Here is a 6,000-nt window from a genome sequence, read left to right as displayed (position 1 = left end):
TGTATCTGTGTGGCTGATTCACTTTTTTGTGCAGTGGAGGCTAGGACAACATTGTAAAGCAATTATACTCCAGTGAAAATTAAACAGAATAAAAAAGTAAACACAAGATCTCTTTACAATTGTTTTGGGAGGGAGAATAAGAAAATGCTGGTGTGTGATCCACCATCTTTCTTTCCTGAGATGTTGCTCTCTCTGCTCTTTGGGGTCGGTAGCTACCTGGATGCTGCTGTGTTCTCTGGACCTCAGGTCTACTCACTGCTTTGTCTGGATCTAGGACTTGAAAGCAGGTCCTCAGTGCACCACAGACGTGCAGTAGCTTCAGGCTCACCTTTTCACGCCCATTCCCTCTGGGATCCCAACATCCTCCAACCTCTCCCTCATCCATGGAAGGTTTTCTTACAAATGTCTGAAGTATGGGTCTCCTGCAGGCTTTTTTTTTCCCTCCTCCTTATGTTGAGTAGAGGAACTTCCCTGCTGGCTCAGCAGTAAAGAATTCACCTGCCAATGCAGGAGACACAGGAGATGCAGGTTCAATCTCTGGGTTGGGAAGATTCCCTGGAGGAGGAAATGGCAACCCACTCCAGTATTTTTGCCTGGAGAATCCCATGGATAGAGGAGCCTGGCAGACTACAGTCCACAGGGTTGCAAGAGTCAGACACGACTGAGTACACACACACACACACACACACACACTGATCTGATCAATTTGGGTTTTTTAAGGAGTTTTTCAAAATTTCCTATGTGCCAAATGGTACTTTTACAGTTCAAACTAGCTATGATTTTATTATTAAAGTACGTATATTTTTCTACATTTAATGAGATTTGGTACAGAATTTGGAATACTTGCAAGTGCTCAATTAGACATCTTATCCAATCTGGAAGTTTAAACAGTCAGGCCATCCTCTTTCCCCTTTTTTGGTGGTTAGGGATTGAGCTGGAGGTTTGTCAAACTCGGAATGTTTTTTGCCGCACCAAGTTTATTCACCTATATTTTATTCTAGTGTGTGCGTGAGTGCTCAGTCATTCAGCTGTGTCTGACTCTTTGGGACCCCATGGACTATAGCCCTCCAGGCTCCTCTGTCAATGAGATTTCCCAAGCAAGAATACTGGAGTGGGTTGCTGTTTCCCTCTCCAGAAGATCTTCCCTACTTAGGGGCCAAACCCACACCACCCGCGTTGGCAGGTGGGTTCTTTACCATTGTGCCACCTGGGAAGCCCCATTTTCTTCTAGGACTTTCGTTTAATTCTTTATATTGAAATCTTTGGTTCATTGGAAATTTTATTTGATGTCTGATGTAGAGATCTAGATTTCTTTAAAAATGTTTAGCTATTTGTTCAAATGTTACTTACTTTTCTGACTTGAAATATATACTCTATTAATTCATGTGTTTTCAAAGTGTGTTTTATTATCTCATGAGTCAAGTTTTCCTTGATAATAATTCTCTTTCAGCTCTTTCTTGGCAATTTGTATAAGTTTATTCTATTAGATACATTTTGAATAAATGGGGCAAATTAAAAAGTCCCAGTAGAATTTGGGAGTGCTTGAATTTATTTTAATAGATTTTGTTCAGGGAGCATTGGCATTTTAATAATTATAAGCCATATTTCAGTCTCTTGCAGAAAACTATGTTATCCAGCCAGCTGAAGTAATCGTTTACTTTAAGATGTAATAAAATTGTCTCAACACTCCATCTCACACCTGATAGAAGCCCAACATGCTTCTCGGTCTCTCTAGGGTTTCATGGCAGTGGAGGGGGCTGGTGTTTATATTTTCCCTGGAGCCAGTTCCATTTTCCTGGTTCCGCAGGATTCTTGGTCGCTACTCTGGCTCTGATTCTGGCACATCTGTCCTTTCTGCAGTGCACAACACCCCACTGGAGACTGTCTGATCTTTTCGCTGGCTTTAACTCCAGGCCATGAACACACGAAATAGGTTACTTCAGAGTAGAGCCCTGGAGTCAGAATGCCTGGGTCACCCGCTAGACTCCACTTGCAAGCTGTGCACTCGGTCCAATTACTCTGCCTGAAATTCTCCATCTGTAATGGGAAACAGGATTTTCACAACAATTCAATGATATATGCAGTTACAGTGCTTGGGGCACTCAGCAAGTAAGTGCTCAATAAATATGGGCTCTCATCATCATCACCCTCAGCACCACCACCACCATCTTCCAAGGTTTGGAGGCTGCACAAACGGGCTGCGTTATAATGGATCACAACAGAATGACCTTCAATACTGATATCTACTCTTTTAAAGATATCTATTTACTTATTTTTCGTTTTTGGCCATACCGTGGGGGTATGTGGGATCTTAGTTCCCCCAGCCAGGGATTGAGACCACACCCCTTGCAGTGGAAGCACAGAGTCCTAACTACTGGGCCAGCAGGGAAGTTCCTAGATGTGTTAACTCGTACACTTCTATCTGCTTGTGCTCTTACGGGAAGAAGGTCCTCACTTTCTCTTTTAGCTCCAACTGGGCCTCTTGCTTTGATATCTTCTCTTCTTTCTCCTGGTTCACTCATCTCCAGCCCAATCTCACTATCTTATGCTAGCCGATGACAACAAGGACAAGACATCTTTCCAAAATAAACCCATCCCATCCAAGTGCTTGGCTGAAAAAACAAAAGCAGGTGAAAAGCAAAAAACCCAGTTTTCTCTCCAGGAGGAATTTTATAGTCATCTTACAGCTTCAAAACTAGTAATTATTTTTTCCTTTCTTCAAAAAGTTAGGATAGTGTGTCTAAAAGTTACATCTCTCCTTTTTATCAAATTTCCTTTGTTATCCATCATAGGGTTTTGTTGTTTTCTCTATAGAGCAGATGACTTATTAGTTTTTACATATAAATTACAATTATGACTAGAATTTTTTATTCATTACACTTTCCAAGCGACTGTTGTTAGTTGGAAAGTTATTACTTTTTTGAGCATTTGTTTTGGAACCAGAGTCATATTACCACTGTTTCTAAGTTTTTTCAGTTTAGTCTCTTGAATTTTCTCTGGTATAAAATCATTTTATCCTTGAATAATGACAATTTAGCTTGCTTCTTTCCAGTACTTACACCTTCTGTTTTGGTTTATTGTGCTGGCTTGGACAGATCTTATATATCTGTGATAATAATGACCTGCTGGTATTGATGGATTCTACTTGCTAATATTTTGTTTATAAGTGAAGCGAGGTCTATAGTTATCTTTTGGGTATTCCTTTAATAAATTTTGATATAGTATTTTGCTGGCTTTATAAAAGCAATAAAAGCATTGAAAAGTACTCCATTCTCTGAGTTATGGAACAATTTAAATAATTTCTCTGATACCTATTCTTTTATGGTTTGAGCCCTGTAGGCAGTATGGGCCTGGCCCTTTTCAGGAGAAGCTCCTTCATAATTGTCTCACAGCTTATTTTAAGTTTCCTTGTTCTTCTTGATATAAGAAATGTATTATTTCTAGAATAATTCTTTGTATCATCCAAGTTTTAAAATTTATTTCCACAGTTTTACAAACTATTTTTAATACTTTAAAACTTCCCCCTATTTCTGTCCCTCCCTGCTCATGCTAAGTCATGTCCGACTCTGTGTGACCCCATGGACTGTAGCCCACCAGGCTCCTCCAAGGGATTCTCCAGGCAAGAATACTAGAGTGGGGTGCCATGCCCTCCTTCAGTGGATCTTCCCTACCCAGGGAAGATCGAACCCTTGTCTCCTGCTTTGCAGGCAGATTCTTTACCATCTGAGTCACCAGGGAAGCCCAGAATACTGAAATGGATAGCCATTTCCTCCTCTAGGGGATATTCCTGACCCAGGGATCAAACCCTCATCTCTAAAGTCTTCTGCATTGGCAGGCAAATTCTTTATCATTGGGCCACCAGGAAAGCTCCCCTATATCTGTCCTTTATCTTGTCTAATTTGGGGTAATTGTATTTTCCTGCTCCTTTTTATTCTTTGGTTAAGGTAGATTATGACTTTTCTTTAAGGCTTGTATATCTCTTGAATTAATCAATCAGTTTTACTGCTTTTAAGTTTTCTAGTTTAAATTTACTTTCATGCTTTTTGTGTTTTTTCCTTCTGCTTTAGATTTGATATTCTTCATCTAAATTTTTGAGTTTCACAATTAATTTGTTTGATTTAACTCTTTTGTTAATAATGAGAGAATTATTAACAAGTGTTACAAAATGTTCTACAACTTTAGCTTCAACTCATGCGTTTAGGTGTGGAACAGTCTCATTATTGTTGCTTTAGAAAATGAGTATTGAAAGAGAGCCATGTATTTATTGAGAGAGAGAAGTGTACTTCCCAAGTGGTTGGAAGTTATTGCTTTTTATTTCTTCCTAGTTATTTTTAACTTTATTGCATTTGGTTAGAACATGTGATGTGGAGAAGGCAATGGCACCCCACTCCAGTACTCTTGCCTGGAAAATCCCATGGACAGAGGAGCCTGGTGGGCTGCAGACCATGGGGTCGCTAAGAGTTGGACACAACTGAGCAACTTCACTTTCACTTTTCACTTTCATGCATTGGAGAAGGAAATGGCAACCCACTCCAGTGTTCTTGCCTGGAGAATCCCAGGGATGGGGGAGCCTGGTGGGCTGCCGTCTATGGGGCCGCACAGAGTCGGACACGACTGAAGCGACTTAGCAGCAGCAGAACATGTGATCTACTGCCTATCATCAAAAATAAGTTGAGGTTGCCTTTATGTCATGGCATGGATTTTAGTATTAGTATAGAGTTAAGATAAATAATTATTTCATAAGTATGTGAAAAGAATATACAGTATCTAATATAATAATATGCTATATATGATATGCACATATCACATTAATATATATTTTAGACACAATTTAATATATAAGTATATTATTAATCATACTATTGAGACACATATATCTATAAATTTTGCATTCTTGATCTGTTAAAAAGTGAAGAGATGTAGAATTTAATTTTTTTTCAATAACTTAATTCTGTTTCTGAAGTATTTGTTCTATACCATTCATCTGTATCATACAGTTTTACTTTGTATAATTAATAATCAAAGATGAGCAAATTAAAATTAGGTATTATGTTTCCTAGTAAATTTACAAAGATTTAAAAACTCAACTTTCAGCATAGACAAGATCTAATGAACCAGACTCTCATACACTGATGGGGAGTCTGTGAAGTGGTATATATTTTCTCCCTGAAAAGAAACTATGGTGTCATGTCTAAAATATATTAACCTCTGTTTCAGTAATTCCACCCCCATGAATCTATTGTAGTAAAATACAGTTAATCCTTGAACAACACCGGGTTGGAGTGCTGAAACTCCCCACAGATGAAAAATCGGTGTATAAACTTTATAATCAGCCCCCTTATCCACGCTTCCTCTGTATCTGCCCTTCTGTATTCAACCAGTCACAGATGTGTAGCGTTATCTACATATTTATTTTTAAAAATTCACATCTAAGTGGACCCAAGAATTTTAAGCCCGTGTTGTTCAAGGGTCAACTGTAACTAGAACTGCTGAACATTTATATTTATGTTGGCTTTTGCTTACTTGTTCATTTATACTGTTGATTATTTATTTTTAATGAATAGAATGCTTTTTGGAGAAGTCTTAGGTTTACAGAAAGATTGAGCAGAGAGTACAGAGTGTTCCTAGATTCCCCTATTGACATCTTACGTTGGTGTCATATATTTATTGCAACTGATGATGCAGTATTAGAACATTCCTTTATACTAAAGTTCATAGTTTAGAGTTCACTCTTTGGGCGGTACATTTTGTAGGTTTTGACCAGTATATGGCATGCACCCTTCATTGCATGTGTGTGTTAAGTTGCTTTAGTCGTGTACAACTGTTTGCAATCCCATGGACTGCAGACCTCCAGGCTCTTCTACCCGGGGGTTCTTTAGGCAAGAATACTAGAATGGGTTGCCATGCCTTTCTTCAGGGATCTTTCTGACCCAAGGATTGAACCCGTGTCTCCTGGCGGCTCCTGCATTGCAGGCAGATTCTTTACTGTTGAGCCACCAG

Source organism: Bison bison, unplaced genomic scaffold (genome assembly GCF_000754665.1).
Source record: "Bison bison bison isolate TAMUID 2011002044 unplaced genomic scaffold, Bison_UMD1.0 scf7180017864456, whole genome shotgun sequence".
In the NCBI taxonomy this organism is placed as follows: Eukaryota; Metazoa; Chordata; class Mammalia; order Artiodactyla; family Bovidae; genus Bison; species Bison bison.
Note: the sequence above shows the minus strand (reverse complement) of the source record.